Source organism: Pinus tabuliformis, chromosome 2_2, assembly GCF_031772625.1.
Source record: "Pinus tabuliformis cultivar Carrire ecotype Pingquan chromosome 2_2, CPIR1, whole genome shotgun sequence".
NCBI lineage: Eukaryota > Viridiplantae > Streptophyta > Pinopsida > Pinales > Pinaceae > Pinus > Pinus tabuliformis.
The window spans coordinates 290,967,340-290,989,720 of record NC_142300.1 but is presented as its reverse complement, the minus strand read 5'-3'; the positions used below and the strand labels follow the sequence as shown (position 1 = coordinate 290,989,720).

General features: G+C 38.6%; 1 pseudogene across 1 annotated transcript in view; it reads right to left on the bottom strand.

The window, feature by feature from the left end:
• The window catches only part of LOC149192466 (APO protein 1, chloroplastic-like), a 143,641-nt pseudogene extending 129,704 nt beyond the window's left edge, over positions 1 to 13,937 (bottom strand). The window contains exon 1 of the transcript XR_016254356.1: positions 13,746 to 13,937. The product of XR_016254356.1 is annotated as an APO protein 1, chloroplastic-like (transcript). The remainder of the gene's footprint in view (positions 1 to 13,745) is intronic.
• Between the last annotated feature and the right edge of the window lie 8,444 nt (positions 13,938 to 22,381).

The window sequence follows — 22,381 nt, the reverse complement described above, 5'->3', positions numbered from 1 at the left end:
TTGATGGTGAGAACAGCCCTGAACACAGTCTTAGAAGACTAGGAGGTGTTTGTCCAAAGCATACTGGGCAGGGCAACCCTTCCAGATTGGGAGGAAATGTGGACGGCACTTCGCCAAGAAGAGATCAGAAGGCTGAGCAAGGCGGGAAGCAGCAGCAAGGGGATCAGAATCAAGGAGGAGGTGGATGCTGCCCTAACATCTGAGGGAAAATAAGAAAAACGGAAGAAGAAGGACCTCTCCAAGGTCAAATGCTTCCATTGTGGGGAGCTGGGTCATTATGCAACCCAGTGTCCAAGGAAGAAGAGCAAGGGAGAGGCCTCCGAGACCAAGGCTACGCCAACAAGGGTAAAGAAGGAAGTGGAGACAGACAATGACTGTGCCATGAGTGTTCACACACCACTTGAGCGGAAGTGGGGAGACATCGAGCTGTAGTCAGATGGACTACAAGCGATGAGGGGCAGGATCCTCAAGGTACCCAGCCTCTTGGATTAGACCTTGCTACGGGAGGCCCGAAAAGGAGTAGCAGTACTGGCAGATGTCAGTAGAGACCGATGCGGATGGAGCGACAGAGGGAGCTACAGTGCAGGATTCCCACGATGGCGTGAGACAACTGTGCGAGAAGCACGGGAGTGTTGCACCAAGTGCAAGATGGCACAGAGAGGTGTGCAACGGTGCGAGGTGCATGGAATAGTTGCAGCATTGCAGAGATCAGAGAGAGAGCACTTGTCAGCGATAGAGGGAGCTTCAGCATCATGGGTGTCTCTAGCCTGACGAAGATGTCAGAGTTGGAAGATCAGTTACTTACTTCTCAGTAACTGGGTTGCAGTGCAGCAGTTAGCAGTAACAGTGCTATGGGTAGCACAATGCAACAGGATGAGAGGGAGTTGCAGTACGGATGCAGTAGTGGCAATGGCAGGGCCATGGGTAGCAATCAATGTTTTAAAACTCCGACTTGGTATCGACTCGGTCGGCTCAATTTCAATGACTCGGTCGTTGTAAAAAATACATTAAATATTTTTTTTATATAAAAAAACATAATTTTAAAGATTTTCGTTCATGTTTCAAAACACAGCATTAGAATATAGATAGAAGACAACATATGATCAAAGTAGGCTCATGAATATATCCATTATATCAAAATGGCACCCAATGCACTGTCCAATACATACATGATGATGATATAGAGATCAAAACAAAAACACATAACCAAGGAGGCTAGAAATGGCCTCTAAAACAAAAGTAAACCGTGACCAGTACTAGTAGCTAGTGGCTATTGCTAGAGGAGCCAAGATCATCTGGATCAACCACTGGTAGCATATCTACATGCTTCATAGTTTGTAACTCATTTTTAATCTTGTACCCTCATCAATCACCTTAGACCATCTCACCAAGATGGATGTTAATAGATGTATTTATGAGAAGAACTACAAAAGCAATTTGCATGTGACACAAATCAAGATATAGGATCCCTAACGCCAAAACTTCTGCATCCACATCTACATGCAGTCATGACAGACCCATCTACACCCCATAGAATATTTTGTGGCTATTCTCTAGTTTTAGGATCCCTTGGGGCAACTTCAAGTTTGTTCCCATCAACTTTGTAATATGTATAAAGATAAACTGCCATTTTCCAAGAGAGAATTGCGCCTATAAACATTCTAACTAGGAGCACATGTATGATCAACATTTCAATTTCATGTGCCCTCTTTATTACATGGTTCTCAGATAGTATCATTGTTTACTTGGAAATTCACATTGTTCCTTGAGGAATTCTACACAATGAAGGCAACAGATGTCTTGCTCCATTCTTATAGGAAATTTCATGTTCTTGGCAAAAGGTTCACAACATTAGATCCTATCAAATTGCCAGCGCCAAACTCATCACTTTCTATTTTCAAGCACTAAACGATTCATGCCACAAGAAGTCGTGTGAACAAGTAAACAACCTATGAAAACAGTCACCTAATGTGGAATTCATGTGTCCACCAGCTTTTAACACAAATCTCTTCACCAAAAAGCAAAAAGCAAGTAAAAAAAATCGTTTTTTTTTTTAGTTTTCAGGCCACTGTTACCGAGTCGGCTGAGCCAGACCAGTTTGATGGCCAAGTCGACCTGGTGAGGGCTTGACTCGGACCAACTCAACCGAATCGGTTCCAAGTCGGCTGATTCTTAAAACAGTGGTAGCAGTACAGGATGCAACAGTGCAGATGATAGTCAACAGGCTTAGCATTAGCACAGGGACCAATGCCGGATGATCAAGGTGATACCCAGAAAGGGTTTGGGTAGATTCTAAACAGGTTGGGAGATATTAAAATAATTACTATTTTTAATGGAATCCCTAAGTCTAAACTTAGGGAAAATAAAATATTAATGTGAATTGATATAAAACTGTGTTAGAATGGTCCAAAAGTCATGGATCAAGCCAGATCTAATCTTAGTCGTTGATTAGGGACTTAATCTCGGTTGTTGATTTGTCAACGATAAACGTATAAGAGGAGGCTTGAGGGTCACTTGGAGAACACACCGAGTTGATCAAAATTTCAACTTTCTGGGGCTGAGTTTGCTAAGGGGCAGTGAATACAGAAGTAGAGAGGCAGAGATAGCACCAGGAGGATCAGCGCAGTAGCCGAGAGTGAGGGACGCAGAACCAGCTAGGGGTTCACGCAGAGCCAGCCAGGGCTCACGCAGAGCCAGCCAGGAGCTGCGCAGTGCCTCAGAGGGCCAGCGTGGGTGACGCAGAGGGCCAGAGGGCTGACGCAGTGCCTCCAGAGGCTGACGCAGGCCAAGCCAGAGTGACATTGGGCAAACGCTAGGCCAGAAAGGGCTGAGGCTGGGGTTTCATGGGGCAGATTGGAGTTGTGAAGCTGCCGGAGTGATTATCCGGGGTTTCAGCCGGAACATCTGTCTCTGACTAAGAGGTAAATTTGCTGAAATTATTCTCTGTTGGGTGAGCCGGTTTTGGCACCCAGATTGTATTCAGAAACTACATAATAATAAAACCCTCAGATAGTTGCACTGGTTTTCCCGCATTGGGTTTTTCTGGGGACATTGGTCCAAAAACAATGGTGTCACTTGTGTGCTTGTTTTGTTTCCTTCAGTTGATGATCTGTAATGTGTTGAGCATGTACTTGTATTTATTTCCAGTATTTACATGGTAAATAACTTGTTAATTAACAGAACAAGTAGGTAGGAATAAATTAGTAAAGTACATGAAGGGTTTCTAATGAGTTAGACTTGGAAATTCCAACAATAATTAGAAGCATTATTAATGATGACTTGGATGACATTGTATGGTCCAATACTTTTAATTGTGTGAATTAATGGTTGTGCATTGTTGATGTTGGTATTGAACTTTTTTTAGTAATCATGTGATGAAAGGAAGATTGCACCAGCGACAGACACACCAAGAACATTTATCAATGGCTTGCCTTTTACATTTGTCCAACCATCAGATACAATGGATACCCCATATTCATGCCAAGCATTTGTGAATTTACCCAAAGCATTTGTTATTTTGGCTTTTTCACGATCAAGTCCCACGATTCTAACTTTGTCATACCCAAGGCTCTTGTATCCTTCAGGGGCATCATTGATGGCGGAAACCGTTTCATGCCAATAAGGTGAGCGAAGCACATTGAATGGTATCCCACATGCCAAGAGAAACCAGAAAAATTTTACATCCACATCATCCCTACACCCTTGATCAAGGAATTTTGATATTGTTCTATGCCTTAAAGAGATGTTTGTGCTTGTGGCTCTGTATCCACTACCATGGGTGGATGCTAATGGAGTTCTTGCTCTATGTGATTGTGGGCTAGTGGTGTCATGTTCAAAGTCACCCTTTGACCTTTTAGATTTGTATTGGCCTTCCTCCTCTTCCCTTATGTATTTGGCTCTTTGTTGTGCTGACACACTTACACAGGTTTGATTCCTATTTGCTTAGTTCCATCGCATGCCATTTTCCCACAAAGATGCTTTCTGGCACGAGTATATGAACATGTGTAAGTGATTTTGCAATGGGGGCATGTAAATTTAGTGGTTCCACCATCTTTCCCTCCTAAAAGCCTAGTAACATATTTCCACAAGGGGGTTTGGTCTACCTTGGTTTTCTTTCCATCATCATCTTCGCTCTCACTATCCTCCTCCTCCTCTTCCTCTTGGTACTCCTCTTCTCTAGGGTTTCCTAATCCACCACTACCCATTCCATCATCTTCATCACTTCTTCTTTTGCTCCCCAACACCATTATAACAAAAAAAGGAACCAACAAGAGAAGGCCATGTTGAGGAACCTAGGGGGCAACAAGCGTAGGTGATTTCTCTTACTTTGATAACTACTCGTGATGTATTTTTACTTTACTTGATTAACTTCTTTCCTTTAATATTATTAGTTTTCTCTATCATCAAACAGCTACCAAATCATAAAGAACAATGAGACACTAGGACACAAGATATAGGTTATCAATCAGGGCCAAAACCTCTCCAACTGAGATGAAAACCCACCAAAATCCTTCTCTTCTTATAGAACTTCAATTGACGAATTCCAAGACCTATGACCCTTGACCAAGTCATCCTTCCTTCTTGATGAGCATAGCTTCTAGCAACAAACTTCAACCTTCCAGCAACTTCAACCCCAACAACAATTTTTGCAACTTCCACCTAACAACTTCAGCAACTTCAACCTTGATGCAGCTTCAACAGTTTCAACCTAACAGCTTCACAACTTCGATCTAGAGGCAGCTTCATAGCTTCGATCTTGCAGCATCACAGTTTCGACCTTGCAGCTTCAGAATTTCGTCTAACGCAAAAACTGTAGAAACCCTAACGAAAGAGAGAGAGAGAGGGGCCCAAAAACTTCAATCTTGATCTTCTTCTTCTTCTTCATCCTTTTCCAACTTCTATCTTGAGGAGATCGAACTTGCTTGAGTGAGTGTGTAAATGAGTTCGAATTCCTTCTTATTTATAGGCTTGTGGGGGGTACGAATTGCATCTTGAGGCCGACTTGTCCCTTCATGTAGGCCAACTTGATCTTTGTGCCATGATGAGGTCTTGGAGGGTCTTTTGACTCTATTTTAACTCAAAAAAAAATCTTTACAATATGCAACATGCCCAAATGGGTCTTCAATACATGACAATGACTCAATTGACTTTATGACAAACCTAGAAGCACCCAATGGGCGCTTGACCTAAAAATAAATTTCCCTTGAACATGAAACCCGTGCCTCAAGAAAACAAATAAATAAATTTGTTTTTCTCTTTTCATTAAATAAATAAAATCACGATTACATATGCCATTATGAAGATCAAACCTATTTACATATTTCAACGGGCCAAGCCATATACCAATCATGTTTGGTGGAGTTATAGTTTCTTGCCTGCAATAAAATGGAGGAATGGGATTTCAGAAAGAGTAGGAGAAGAAAACATCTTTCATTCAACATATAAAAAACACAAATGCTACATGGAAAAAAAAAGAATGGGATTAGACCCTACCTCTTTGGCTCTCCAATGGTGGTGTCTTCAATCTTCGAAGCTCTCTCAAATGGGAGCCTTCAATCTCTCTTGCAAGCTCTTTAAGCTCAAACCCTCTCAAGCTCCTCAAGCCCTCTTTTCTCTCTCAATCTCATGAAAATGATAGATTGTGGGAGGGGAGGAGGCCTTTTATTCTTTTGGCCCCTCCCTCTCCTTCCAAAAAACTTCTTTCACGAAAATTTTTTACGCAGGAGGGATCTCTTCCGTATCGCTCTCCAAACTATAAGGTCACTCTTGGAGTGACGGGGAGCAATCAGTCCCCAATCGCTCCCGAAATGGCAGGGAGCAAAATTTTTTTTAGGGAGCGCACTCCCAGGATCGCTTTCGATCAGAGCGGGCTTCGGGAGCGGATTCGGGGGGCTCTCCCCCACAGCCTTGCAACAAACTAAGAAAAATAAACTAGCGATGTTTTCCTTCATAGCCTGTTCTTAACCTTGAGCGTTAGGGTACTTAGTTCATTGTTCATACTTCAAAATTAGAAGCTTGTTATTAACCTTGAGTGTTAGGATACTTAGTTCATTGTTCATACTTCAAAATTAGAAGCCTGTTATTAACCTTGTGCATTAGGGTACTTAGTTCATTGTTTATACCTCAAAATTAGAATCAGTTTGAATGAGAAATCACACAGAGAGACAATATTACTACCATATCAGATTTGTTCCATAGACATTTAAAGCATGAGGGCATTAATTTAAATCATAAACCATAGTGATACCCTAGAGTCTAGACGTCAAATGCAGAACAATGAGCTAGTGATCTTAGTATGCAAACGTAAGGCTATTGTAACGACCAAAAGTCATATACGCAACGGAAATATTTAAAATACTTCATAGACAAAGACATCCATCGTAGGACAGTAATTGTAAATTGTAAATTATAAAAAATTGATGTAGGATGATACAAATGAGAATGAGGGTCCTATATATATAGCCAGGTAAGTACCCTTTCACTAACAGTTATGTCCTTAGGGACATACCTTTTCATTAATTGCTAACTAATTAATCATTAATCTTATTTGTTGTCTTTTACATTGTTTGTGTTTATTTTTATATAAATTTAGTTTGTTACATTTCCTTCCCCTTCAAAAAGCTTTGTCCACAAAGTTTACTGATGACGGATCAGATCTCTTCTGTCGTTCAAACTATTTTCTCATTTCTGAACTTTCATCTTTGTTGATACAAGACGATATGATGCTCTGAGCGATAGATAGAATTGTCGTACTGAAAACAGATCAAACCATCCTAGATCGATCTTCTGGGAAATCTTCTGACCCTTGAAGGTGTGTGATGTATAGTTATCGTATGACTGGATTGAGCTTATTTCAGTATTCTTCAAAACATAAGTTTGTTTATGTTCTGTGTGATATAGATTTGTAGATTTATTAAGGCGTCTACTCTTGTGATTTGGATGTAGATAACGATTTTTTCTCGTTTGAACTTCCTTAAATGTTTTTATGGTAGTTTCCTGATTTCCATCAAGCATTGTTATTGTTGACTTAACTACTGAATCCTTATTTGGGGTGTCCTATGTTTGAACGACAACTTCTGAGTACATTTTTACTTCAATAGGGTTTGGATTTGCCTGAACTGCGAGATTAGTGGTATTGATGTTTGTTTCTTTAGTTTGGACTGCTACATCTGGAGATTTTGATGCTTCCTTTGCGACAAGTTCTTTGAACCTATTCGTCAATGATTTATTTTCGTCCTTAAGTTTTTTAATCTGTTTGAGCATATTTTGATTATGATTTTTGAGACGTAAGCATTCCTCATTCTCTGAGTCAACTTTATTTTGGCCTTCACGCTTCTCGTCTTTTAAACACTTGATTTGTTCTACTAATGTTTGGTTAAGGCTCTTTAAACGTAATTTTTCTTCTTCTTGTTCTAATAAATGCTCCTTGAGTTCCTTCTTTGATGCTTTAGCTTTCTTGACTTGTTCGAGTAGTTTTTCTTGGTGATCTCTGAGGCGCGAAATTTCTTTGTCTTTGCTGCAAATGACTTCTTCAAGCTCTTTTTGCTTCTTTGATATAATTTTTCGTTATCTTGAAACATCAAGTCTGAGATATCTTTAAGGTCTTCTAATGAAGATTTTACTAATTTTGATTTACTTGTTATGCCTTGAAACGCGACCATCTTCCCTTTATAAACAAACATCAAAACTTATTTCTCTATGTTTAACATGAATGTACCCAAATCCTTAAACCAGGGTTGACTGAGTATGATGTCTGTCTTTTTATCCGTCCTTACAACATGAAATCGAGATATGTACTCATAATGACCTATTGTCACTTGTAGATCACTAATTTTATACTCTTTTTGGTCAAAAATATTTTTCTTTACACCAATGCTTAGATCTGGAATTAATAGTTGATTTGCCAAGTTGATGTTGATATAATTTTTATCGTTGCTTGGGTTGATAGCGACATTAACTTCTCTTCCTTGGATACTTCCTTTTAATGTAATTACTTTGTGATCTGTAACTGAAAGACCATTATAGGAAAACCTTTCTTCCTTCGTCATTTTAGAATTGAGCTCCATCATTTTTTTTCAATGATTGATCCCATTTGTTTTGTCGAGATGACTTAAGGTATTATGTAATCTAAATATATAAAATTTCTTTTAATTTGATGGATTGTGAACACTTAGCTATCAATTGGAATATTCTCCAAATTCACCTTTTTATGTTTTATAAGAATATATATCTTCCCTTTAATCCACTAAGGAATAAAATTTAATACTACCCTTTTCTTATATTCACTTATATATATTTGAATGTTTCTCTTTATACTTATATAAAGAGATATGCTTTCACGTAACCTTCTTAATTTTAAGGACCAAATGAGCTAATGTGGAGCAAAGCCGAATCTGGTTTATACACTCCCAAAGAAGGTTACTTGAGCCTGATTTCAAACAAAAAACCAGAAAATATACAGAGCTGGTGGAAGCACATTTGGCACTTAAAGACACCTCCCCGGACCAGACTATTCTTCTGGTGCTTACTTCGTCAAAAGGTCCCTACTGGGGATGCGCTTATGCATAGATCTGTGTATGGACCCACCTGGTGCATATTATGCAAACAGCAATCGGAATCATCGGATCACCTTTTTCTCTTCTGCAATATCACTAAACAGATATGGAATGGCATGGCCAATGTTATCAGGTTCACGGGAACATGGGAAGGAGATAATATAACATCAGCTTGGGAAAATTGGAATCGAACCCATGCCGGATCTAACCTCCCTTGCCTTCCCCTCATCATCTGCTGGGCGGTTTGGTTGGCCAGGAATAAAATGATTTTTGAAAATGGATCGATCTGCTGGCAATCGATTATTTCCAAAATCATTGCTTCTTATCGCGAGCTGCCTGAATTTTCTCCCCCGCATACCCGCAAACCTTTTGCCCCTGATCCCATTGACCATACCATTCCATGGGCCTTCTTTGACGGAGCTGCCCAACAACATGGTTGTGGGGGAGGTTTCATCCTATATATTACAGATCAACATTATTACAAAGTCAAGATGGGCCTAGGAGAAGGAACGAACAATTTTGCTGAACTCATAACTCTTCACCATCTTTTGCATTTTGCTTTTTATCATGGATGCAGAAAGTTACAGATTTATGGGGATTCAAATATTATTATAAATTGGATCAATAAGAATTCTAGATGTCACGCACACACACTCATTATGTTGCTGGAGGAAGTATTTCATCTCAAAAATCATTTTGACTCCATACTTGTTCGTCATATCTACAGGGAGCATAATCACAGTGCCGACGGATTATCCAAGGAAGCCACGCACCTGCCAAGAGGACAGTGGATAATACAAGAACAGAGGGGCTCCTCTCAATATCAGTACTACCACAGGCCCTATATAGATCAAAATTACCATCAGGTGGATGGTCACTAAATTTTTGAAGGATTACTGTTTATTCAGTGTGGATGTAGATACTACAGTTTATATTTCATGACCAACACCCTGCGAGGTGTACATATGTATAGAACACTATTACAGCATCATCCTGTGTGGTGATTTTTTTACTTTTGACACAGCATCATCCTGCGTGATGATTTTTTGATACTGACACGGCCATATATATGAATGGTTTGTAGTTACAGGACATAAACTGCATATGCGGAATAACATTTACTACATGTAACTTTTCACTATATTAATGAAAGATTACGATTTTTCCGATGGGGAAAAAAAACCTTCTTAATTTTAAATTTTATTTTTTTTAACATTATATTCTCTCCCGTTTTTTTACTTGAAGTTTTCTTTAAAATACCCCTTTATAATATAAAACTTCTCTTTATATGTCTTTTATTTATAACCTTTTCTTTTTCTTTTTGAAATGTTACAACCCTAGTGAAATACGACTATTCATCTCTTTGGGGTATAATATAAAATATATGTCCACTTATGTTCCTTTGACTCGATTAATTGTCTCCACGTAAAAGTAAAACTTACCATTCACATATAAATACAATGTGCTAGCTCAAACCATGAGCAAAACCATTAGCTCAAGTCAAAACCATGAGCAAAATACAACAATTGGGCATAAAGCACCCTCACAATCCTCCAATGGAAGAGCGCTCCATTAAATTCTCTAACAAACGACACATGTGAATGTCATGTGTACAAAACACACTATAATTTCACGCGACAATTTTTGCAGCATCGTAACTAGGTCAATTTTTACCCAATTATCTATTATAACCCCATTTCAAAAATCCCATTGCTATTCTACATCTAATGGCAATGTTCTGACAAAATTTTGGGCAATTTATCAAAAAATAACTACCTTTGAAGTTGGCTACCCTAAAAAAACCACTTTTAACCACCCACATGTGTGAGAATATTCCTCCAATGAAGCAAATGTGTCCTCTAGGAATGTTCCTTGTGGCATATGTTCATTATGTGGCATCCTTGTCATTGCCCAACGCACTGTCACAGATCCCAACGTGATGACATGTATCCTAATGAAGTACACAAATCCCAAGAAAAATGGTGCAAGTCCCAAGGTCAATAGATATGGCCAAATATAGGCATGTGGATCCCATTGCAGTATCACAGATCTCGAGGCATGGTACATGGATCCCAATGCAAGGTGCTCACTTATAGTGGTGGGTCCAACTTCTTTATGTGCCATTAGGTGGCATAACCTTAGTGATTTCTTTTAATACAACACAACAAAGGTTAGCTTTACAATTTGCCTAAGTTTTACCCTGCGAGAACATCAATTAATCCTTATACCTGTGCCAAGTCCTAGGACAAAGTGTCCTTTCTAAGTCCCTAAATAAAAGGTAGGTGAAGTGATTGAAAAACATACAAGGGGAAGTCTCCCCATGGAACGACTGAGTGGTTGGCACAATGGGATGTTATCCCCTCCACTAGTTTCAAATCCCATGAGGGGACATCTTTGGCCCATTGTGATAAGGCTCAAGGAGTAGGCTCCCCTACCCTCATGGAGTCTTAGCTCTTGCTAAGTCATAAATTCCTAGTATATCTAGCTTACGAGCTGTTGGATATATTCTTGGTGTTATAGTGGCAGCGGCTAGGTTTGATCTTGGGTCTCGCCCAGATTACTCCAACAAGTTACCGTTCACCATGCTAAAAAAAAAATCATAAAAAAGGGAGTAGTAAAACTCCATGTGATGACCCTCCAAGTTGAATAATGATGTATATGTCTTATTTTTTATTGTCTAGCTTTAAATAGCTAGGTGTTTTGTGTATAGAAGCCTTTAAAGATGGAGCTTAGCATTGACTTTCCTTTTCTCAACACTATTTCTTGCTACCCTTTTTGCCTTTTTCTTTAAGTGTTCGTTTCATTGAACAAGTCCCTTTTTCTCTAAATATTCATAGATAACCATGTGACTGGGGGTAATGGCCTCATAGTGAGGTGACATTCGTTCAAGCTTTACATTTATTAGCTTTTAATTTTATTCCCCTCCGCCTCTTAGCCTTTTTTGGCTTTAATGACTTACGGTTTTCTGCATTTAAACCTTTTTGTGATCTTTGGTAAGTCAAACATGAAAGGGTAAAGTCTTTTTACGGATGGAATGGAGTGAAGAGATGCAGCAGAAAGTGTCAAGTATGGTCAGGGATATGCAAGACACTATCTTAACCAATTTCCCAGTAGTACAAGCTAACCCAGGAAATGACAACACTTACAGAAAACCATGTCTCTCATGGCATGACAAGGCAAAGAATAAAACAAAGTGTTCGTTTCATTGAACAAGTCCCTTTTTCTCTAAATATTCATAGATAACCATGTGACTGGGGGTAATGGCCTCATAGTGAGGTGACATTCGTTCAAGCTTTACATTTATTAGCTTTTAATTTTATTCCCCTCCGCCTCTTAGCCTTTTTTGGCTTTAATGACTTACGGTTTTCTGCATTTAAACCTTTTTGTGATCTTTGGTAAGTCAAACATGAAAGGGTAAAGTCTTTTTACGGATGGAATGGAGTGAAGAGATGCAGCAGAAAGTGTCAAGTATGGTCAGGGATATGCAAGACACTATCTTAACCAATTTCCCAGTAGTACAAGCTAACCCAGGAAATGACAACACTTAAAGAAAACCATGTCTCTCATGGCATGACAAGGCAAAGAATAAAACAATAACATTATGAAGTGTTAGTAGATTTCATTAGAGTTTACCACTTTCACAGCAAGACCAAGATGTTATGGCACCACATCCAAGCAAGAATGCCAATGCATGGAATATCTAAATAGAACATGTTGTAACGAAACTCTACCATCCATAAGTGCACTTACAAATATGAGAGGTGAGGGTGGAGCATCTGATATACCACTGCTAAGCCAACACAACACTGTATCTGAAGGAAAGAATGAGAGACCTATATGAGTCTGGAGACTCCAAGCAAGAGAGATTGTGGAAACAGTAATAATACACTCCTATGAAGGTGGCTTATGAAGGTGGCTTTAAGGCAGTTACCCCTTGGGGGCTAATAGTACCTCTATTTTTTTGGAGTAGGGTTTTTTTCAAGTCCAAGTTTACCAAAGATATAAGTGCATGTAACCAGTTGCTTCTCCCTTCTGATGTTGACCTACTTGATGTATTCTTACATGGTGTTCCAATAGTTTTCGAGACTTTTTTGATCCATGTCTGTAGCTCAAAGGAGTAGAGCGTTATCAAAACCAATGCCTAAATGGGCAACTATTTTGTGAGCATGAAACCTAGTCTCCGATATCTGATCTAGAGGCTTGCCCGATAACAAAACCAAAGGCCTCCTTCAATGATCTTTTCCTTGTCTTAAAGGAAATAAAAGATTGCAATAAAAGAACCTTTGGTGCACATGTTTGGACGCTTCCTCTGACTCCAATTTGAAAAACTCCATTTATTGAGGGATAGTTCTCTTGGCCAAAACCCAAAGAAGCGAAAAACTAGGGCATGGTTGTCTAGGTAACAAAATTATTAAGTTAACAAGCTTTTTGGTTTTCAAGGGAGATCTAAGACTTTACGGCCTAGATGGAAAGTGAGGAAGGTTGCAATTTGGAAGTGATACAATCTATACCGTCGAAGACCATATTAGAGCTTCTTTACTAATCTCATTTTGCAAAATGAATTTTCATGGAATTTAGGCCTTCAACAATTGACATTCGTTTTGTTGGAACTACTTTGAGAAAGACGCCCCGAGGAGATGCACCACATCGAGTGGCCTTCCTTTGCCTTAAGTACCAGATATGAGTGGTAACTGTTCCACTGGGACTTATGCCCAGACTCGTCCTTCTGAAACTGATGTCATTCAGATTTGGAAGACCACAGTGGGAATGAAACCCTGTTGGATTGTTTAAGACTCCGCCAACATCCCAGTAAACCAACGCCACATAGGCACAACTGATGCTTTTCAGATAACTTCTATCAGAAATCACCTCACCCCATGTTTATTAGTAAGTATCTCTGGGATCATGCACCCCGCGTGTGAATCTTCTCAACAAATATATTGGGTATAGTCCTATTTTACATAGAGTTGGTCGTAGGAATGCAGTCGGGTCCCCAATTCCATCTACTGCATGAGGCTGAAGTGAGCAAGTGGACCTCGGTTGCTTCCTAATTATATACAGACCCATTTAAACATTTATTTCGCCGGTTCCTCAATGCAGCCAATTTCACTAGGAGTCTCAAAGAACTAAGAAACTATTTATAAATTATCCATGGCAAGTGTTTGATGTTTATGGGCAGATTGTGAATACCAGAAAATTGGAACCTCCAAGGAAAGAGGAGTCCTTGTTGCTCCAAATAGGTACCGTCGCCACGGCAGCCATTGCTTGCCTCCACCGCCTGTGTAATCAAAATATGTTCGTCCGCTTTCATGCCTCTCGAACTAAATATGTCTTCGTATTCGAAGGGATAAGCTCTAGCGTGTTTCAACAAGCTTCTGTTATCTTCAAATTAGTAGCTCTCGGTTAATTAGTCAAGCATGTGTACGTTTAAGAGGCCATAGCCAGCCTGAGATTAAGTAGCTGAGATGATGATTAATCATTGTAATCTTTGGTGTATGGAAAAAGTTCACATTTGAATCAATGTCAAAAGTGGGCATGCTAAAGTATGAGATTAACTATAGCTGAGATGATGATTAATCATTGTAGTCTTTGTTGTATAGAAAAAGTTCACATTTGAATCCATGTCAAAAGTGGGCATGCTAAAAAGTGGCATTGCTTATTTGTAGTTGTTTCGCATGGTGCTGAAAAAAGGGTTAATAATAACATTTTAAATGTATAAATTGAATTAAGAGGTTTTTGCGAGTATCAAGTTTTTGATATGAGTTTTTGGTGATAATTACATCAAAATTTATTTGTAAATGTGTTTTTAACCAGCGAGTGTGGTGGTTCATTGTTAGGACAAGATGAAGAACTATATCATGGCAAAAAGTTAAATAGAGAGACCGATCATTTAACGACTAGAAAGAGACAATTACTTTTAACAAAAGGAACGACTATAGTTCACTGGCAACAATGATATTTGATTGGGCCAAGAGATAGGGAAAAAATAGTTAGTTAGTTAATTAATTAATTAATTAGTTTGTTAGATCTGTTTATTTACAAGTAACTAAAATATTTGTTTATATTTAAATGTTTGTGAACTTAAACTAAAAACTAAATACCTTATTATCCTCTATTTTATATCAAAATTGAATACATTATATAAAAACTTATGTTATTATAGGAATTATTTATTATTAAGATTAAAAAATAGTTGTTTATTAATTAGATAATATTTTTTTTGGTTGATAAGTGAGTGAATCCTGAAAATCACTCTTACCTTGTGGCTGAGAGGCCACGACTCAGGGCGTCTAAGCCATCAAAGTCACATGGGGATCGCACCGGGCCTGAGCCACACCAGCGGCAGCCATGCTGGATTTTTTGGTATCGGCGAGACAGGAACAATGACCTTTGCTTACGGAGTGCCTTAACAACGTGCTCCTTCACCGACTATTCTAAATCTCTTTGATATTTATTAATTAGATAATTAATTACTTAGTAAATTAGTTAATTTGTAAACCAAGTTTATTTATCTAAAAAATGTGTAACTTCTTCTTTTTAATTTAAAACTAAATAAATTATATATTTATATTAATACTATTAAATAAAGTCTTATGGGATAAACAAGGATATAAATCTATTTGTATATTAATTAATTATTTAATATGTATATTAAATTTATTTATATTTAAATGAATAAGTTTCTAAATAAATTAGATGATAAATAGGGATTAAACTTAAATGATTATCAACTAATTAATTACTTAGTTACTATGTTTTTATATGATATTATCGGTTATGTTTAAATATAAATTTAATTTATTTATATATTATGTCTAATAAAAACATATATATATATATATCATGTAAAAAAAAAAATTAAGAAATTTAACCTAAAAAAAAATAAGGAAAGTGTTATTATCTGCTTATTTTTAATTTAAAACTAAATAAAATATAAGCAAACTAATATGAATAAAAACATTAATAATATTAGCGAAAAATGAAAAATAAAGGTAATGAGTGACAAACAATAAGGGAAAACAATAAATCAAAAGCACAAGGAACAAAGGGGAATTTGAAACAATCCAAAAGATGAGGGCGTAAAACCTGAAAAGACACTAATAAAAAGAACAAAGAAGGAAAAAACAGGAGGAGACTAAGAGGAAAGGGCAGGGATCCAACAGTTGTTAATCTTCCAGCCGGCATCCCTCTTGAGATTGCTCGGCCTTTTTTCAATTTCTATGGCCTCCCTAAACTTACGATGATGAAAAGGAGCAATCTTAGCTATAACCTGGACCTCCTCAATACATATATGATGCTTAGTCTTCTCTGTGTGTTCCGCCAGGGCTGAAGATCGAGTCCTCCCATGTCTGATGTCAGTTGTGTGCTCATGTATCCTCTGATTAATAGAGTGCCTAGTTTCACCAACATAGGGGGTCCCACACGAACATGGAATAACATAAACACCTTTCATGTCCTTAGGGTCAACACAATCTTTTACTGATCTTAGGGAGCTATGAATGGTGTTAAAGGGTCTAAAGGTTGAGGGAAAATTATGCTTCTTAAGGTTGCGAGAATCCTTAAGAAGCATAATGTTCCCTCAAGCTTTAGACCCTTTAACACCATTCATAGCTCCCTAAGATTGGTAAAAGACCCTGTTGACCCTAAGGACATGGAAGGTGTTTATGGTATTCCATGTTCGTGTGGGACCCCCTATGTTGGTGAAATTGGGCACTCTATTAATCAGAGGATACATGAGCACGCAGCCGACATCAAACATGGGAGGACTCGGTCTTCAGCCCTGGCGGAGCATGCAGAGAAGACTAAGCATCATATATGTATTGAGGAGGCCCAGGTTATAGCTAAGATTGCTCATTTTCATCATCGTAAGTTTAGGGAGGCCATAGAAATTGAAAAAAGTCTGAGCAACCTTAACAGGGTTGACAGTTGGAAGATTAACAGTTGTAGGATCCCTAGCCTTTCCTCTTAGTGATCTGTAATGGAGCAGATTAGTAATGTTGTGCTCATTCCCTATTCAAAATATAAAAATGTGCCTGAGGTTTGTACTCCTAAATAAAAAGTAAAAACATGAATTTTTATGTGTGTTTACTTAAGTTAGTTTTCATTAAGAAAACTTAAAACATGAAACCAAAACACTAAATGAAAACATGCATCAAACAGTAATACACCAGTCATTGTTAAAGGAGTTCACCCCTTTTGGGCTACATCTCCTTGGATCAGCTCTAAAGGCATGACCCCTTCTCATTATGCTCAAAATTCTTCAATAATAAGAGTACATAAGTGTGCTGACAAAAAGCATGGCTAGTTTCCCCTTCAAGGAAACATTCTTTTGCAAAGAAATCTCACTCTAAACACATGACAACCTACAGTTAGTCATGAAACAATAAAAAAGCTAAGGGCTCTCAAATCAAGACCCGATACTCCAACTTCCAAGAGTATAGACAGTACTACAATCCACTTGAAGTACTTAAACAAGTCTCTTTCTCCAAACACATATAGAGAAAAGAATAAATAAAGCTACAACACTGTTGTAATGGCTGCTGCAGAAAACACATGGAGGTTGGAAGACCCCTGCAAGGTCATCTCCATCTTCATACTCTTCCATAAACTGAATCAACACTCTAGTTGACCAAAGCACCCATAAGCTTCACTTTGCAAAAATCATATCCAGAAGTGCTCCTTTGATCATGAAACTTGTTCCAATCATTTCAGAATGTCCAAAAATGGCTATCTAACCTCTTTTTGCATCCCATTTGGTCGAAAATTGCCTTAGTTGTGACTTTTGTGAGTCTTTCCACAATTTTCTCCTCCAAATCTGGCTTAATGCCAATTAAATTCATTATTTGGAGTTAAATATGGCAGTTCCACTGAAATCGGCACTCCCGCCAACTTCCATTCCTATCTCGCAGTTAAGGTCGAGTGTTCACATGCAAAGTGGTCGTCCTGTGGTTAAGGCGACGGTTCCGCGCTCTATTGCAACTCGCAATCGGCGAAAAACCCCAAGCCCAAACAACACGCACTCTACGATACACGGATCTATCGGGATTATGAAACACAACATATAACATATCGCAATCGGTAGTCCTATCGCAATTGACACTTTCCCTCGGCAAATATCAAATTCCATACACTGTGATAGCAGCGGTCCCGTCGGGGTTATAAATTGGAATCTAAAGTCGCATCACATCTAGGACTTATCGCTCATCGCAATCGGCGAATAACCTGGGATCTTGTGTATTTGGGACTTAATGCATTGCGATATGCAATCTAGCAAATCTGACGAGTTATAAACCACAACTCTAAAACATATCGCGTCTGGGACTTATCGCTTATCGCAATCGGTGGATAACGCGATAACATATAGATATATAGATATATATATATATATATATATATATATATATATATATATATATATATATATATATATATATATCAGCAGGTTAAGGGCGCGATATTCGATTATCGCAAATCGCAACTTGACTGTGCGATTATGATATGCGATATCGCATTGCAACCCTGACTGCTCCGGGGGTCGATTACCATAACATTAAGCTATGTGCGATTGTGATCACTTCACAACCCTGTCTGCATCGGGGGCCAATTCTATAATACCTCCAATATGCGATATCGCAAATCGCAAATCGGCATTGTTGGGGGCTGATCCTTTAACGCAGACTTGCCTTTTGCTCTGATATGCGATATCACTGGGATGTTTTCCATGCCATCCAATCCTGCCACTTGTCTAAGTCAAACCTAAACTTTGACTTGCTCTAACTTATGCATACGAACTTGGAATTGAGTGTCATTCGCACCTTTGGATTCAGAATGATGAGCTCTTCAATCTAAAGCTAAGATTATCAAGATTCTGACACTTTGATTTTTTTGGCAAATTTTGAGCTCCTGATCACTCTTCCCCACTGAAAAACTTTTGGTCTCCAAAAGTTTACTTTCAATTGTTCAGCATTTGAAGGTACAATTCCTTCATTTTTCCAAACTCGATCCAATCGATGTTTGAAGTGCCCTGACTTGTACTTGTCTTGGCTTTTTCTCAAGCTGAACTTAAAATATAACTTGACCAAATAATTCAAGTTCGATGTTCTTCTCGACTTGTCCATGTCACTATGGCCATCCACAGCAACATCCTTCCCAAGAAGAATTCCAAGGTGCTCATCTACAAAATCCTTATCGAGGATAAGATCCTAAAAAGACTTTTCAAAATGAACCAAAACAAGCCTCACATAGTGAATACTTGTATAACCTGAGTGCTAAACACATTTGGAACATACTAAATGTACGGCAACTACTCATACAACAATTTCAAAATCGGCAATTTGAGAAAGCATTTTACAAAATGGAATAAAATTGACTCCCCAATTTTCCATTCAAATTGACTATCAACAAGCCAAACTAGCATTGTAATGCTTAAAAAAAAAAACGTTGTTGCATATAAGTTATTTATTTATGAACATCACTTTTACAAGTTACCCAACTATGGGGATATGCAACTAGTGCAAAACAAAAATTTAAAAACTTCAATTGGAGAAATAGTCTGCCCATTTCTTACCCAACCAGGTAAATGAACCCTCTATTTGAACTTTCTCTTCTTCTGAAGCTACTTCAGGGATGGTCGCATCTTGCGCTTCTTCCTTTTTTGTCGCTTCCTCTTCTCGTGCTTGCATGATTTGCTTGCCTTTACCAGGACGAAGTTGTGGAAACAATTTCCAACACTTCTCGACCCAATGCCCACTGATATTGCAATGAGTACAAAAGTTATTTTGAGCTCCTCTCGGCTCACTTGCCTCTAACTTTGGATGAGATTTTCACTTTTCGGTCTCAATTCCAGTAGTCATAAACATCTTCTTGATGATTGCTTTCCTTTTATCGCACTTATCTACACAATGGTTAGTTGAAAGGCAAAGGTGAATGGAAACATATTCCTCAACACGTTATTCAAATCTAGTGTTGTTTTCCATTATGAATAACATCCGAATTAACATAACAGATATACCTATGTTTGTTGTCCTTTGGCTTACGTTGCTTGCGTGAGGAACTTGCATGGCAAGAAGAATTTAGCTTCCCTTCTTCTTCAACTTTTCATCTCTCTTTGGAGACGATTTTCACTTCAAGTCCTCCTTATGCTTGAGGAACCAAGCGGGAACCAATTTTGGATGCAAATCCCAACATCTTGCCTACTCATGTCCTTTGTTATGGCAAAAGGAACATGAGACCCATGAGTTGTCGCTAGAATACCTTTCTTCTTTTGCAACATAGCCTAAGCCTTCGTATTTAGGCCTCTCCTTGGCCTCAATTGGATTTTTAATGCCTTGCTGGTTTACTCCAAGGCCTCCTCCCTTGTAACCCATCTTGGTCAAGAGCTTGGATCTAATGCCTTTACTATGTTTTTCAAAGGCTGCAAATGAATTTACATCAACACTTTCGCATAAGGAAGAAGCATGTAAATTCTTACCATTTTCCACATCTTTTGATTGACATACGAAGATGTTTTCAAACTCCCTTTTGATTCTGGATGTGTCCTCTTGGACTCTTTGGCTCTCTTCTTTCAGCTCCTTGAATTTGGGTGCTGATAGAACCTCATCTTCCACATCATGTGGACAAAAGGTACAAACTTGTCCATCTACCTTCTCTTAGGGACTTTCTACACTAGCATCTTGCATAAGAGTTGTAGAAAAACATGAAGATTGTGGAGAAGATGGTGGTTTATCACCATTCTTGTTACTTTCTTCCCTTGGAGAACATTTTCCTCTTGGAGGTATAGAGCTTTCACCTTGCAATTTGGTATTCCTCTCTTCATAGAGGACTTTCACCATTTCTGCCATGTCTAATAAATCCTTTCTAAAAGCCTTCACATCCTCTGATATTCTTGCAGGCTCTCCTCCTTGGGATATGCTTTGCTTGAAGCTTCTACAGCAATTTGAGGTAGAACTTGGTGGTAGAGATTATAGCAATCTTGCTCTCCTTTCCAAAACCTTCTCCTCACTTGAGCTTCAAAACACATTCAGTTCCTCCTTGCACAAAGAAAACCTATACTCTTATACCAACTTGATCTGTAATGGAGCAGATTAGTAATGTTGTGCTAATTCCCCATTCAGAATATAAAAATGTGCGTGAGATTTGTACTCCAAAATAGCAAGTAAAAACATGAATTTTTATGTGTGTTTACTTAAGTTAGTTTTCATGAAGAAACCGAAACCAAAACACTGGATGGAAACATGCATCAAACAGTAATACACCAATGATTGTTAAAGGATTTCACTCCTCATAGGCTACATCTCCTTGGATCAGCTCTAAAGGCATGAAACCTTCCCATTATGCTCAAAATTCTTCAGTAATAAGAGTACATAAGTGTGCTGACAAAAAGAGTGGCTAGTTTCCCCTTCAAGGAAACATTCTTCTACAAAGAACTCTCACTCTAAACACATGACAACCTACAGTTAGTCATGAAACAATCAACAAGCTAAGGGCTCTCAAATCAAGACCCCATACTCCAACTTCAAGAGCATAGACAGTACTACAATCCACTTGAAGTACTTAAACGAGTTTCTTTCTCCAAACACATATAGAGAAAAGAAGAAATAAAGCTACAACACTGTTGTAATGGCTGCTGCAGAAAACACATGGAGGTTGGAAGACCCCTGTAAGGTCATCTCCATATTCATACTCCTCCATAAACTGAATCAACACTCTGGTTGACCATAGCACCCATATGCTTCACTTTGCAAAAATCTTATCCAAAAGTGCTCCTTTGATCATGAAACCCATTCCAATCAGTTCAGAATGCCCAAAAATGGCTATATAGCCTCTTTTTTCATCCCATTTGGTCGAAAATTGCCTTAGTTATGACTTCTGTCAGTCTTTCCACAATTTTCTCCTCCAAATTTGGCTTACTGCCAGTTAAATTCATTATCTGGAGTTAAATCTGGCAGTTCCGCCGAAATCGGCGGTCCTGCCAACTTCCTTGCCGATCTTGTAGTTAAGGTCGAGTGTTCACATGCAAAGTGGTCGTCCGACGATTAAGGCGACAGTTCCGCAACTTTGTCGCAACTCACAATTCGCAGAAAACCCCAAGCCCAAACAACAGGGACTCTGCGATACACGGATCTATCGGGATTATGAAACACAACATATAACATATCGCATCTGAAAGCCCTATTTCAATCGACACTTTCCCTCAGCGAATATCAAAGTCCATACATTGTGATAATAGTGGACCTGTCAGGGTTATAAACTAGAATGTAAAGTCGCATCGCATCTGGGACTTATCGCTCATCGCAATCGACGGATAACTTGGGGTCTTGTGTATGCGGGACTTAACGCATTGTGATATGCGATCTAGCAATCCAACGAATCTGACAAGTTATAAACCACAACTCTGAAACATATAGCGTTCGAGACATATCGCTTATCGCAATTGGCGGATAACACACACACACACACACACACACACATATATATATCGATGGGTTAATGGTGCGATATGCAATTGCAATTATTGCAAATTGCAACCCGACTTTGTGATTGCGATATGCGATATCGCATCGCAACCCTGACTGCTCCGGGGGCCGATTACCATAACATTAAGCGATGTGCGATATGTGGTATTGCAAATCAACACTGCTGGGGGCCGCTTTTTTAACGTCAACCTGTCTTTTGCTCTGATATGCGATATGCGAGGGCTAATGTCAACCTGCCACTTTGTGCTTCCCCATTCGCTGGGACATTTGCTATGTCATCCAAACCTTGCCACTTGTCCAAGTCAAACCTGAATTTAGACTTGCTCTAACTTCTACACACGAACTCAAATT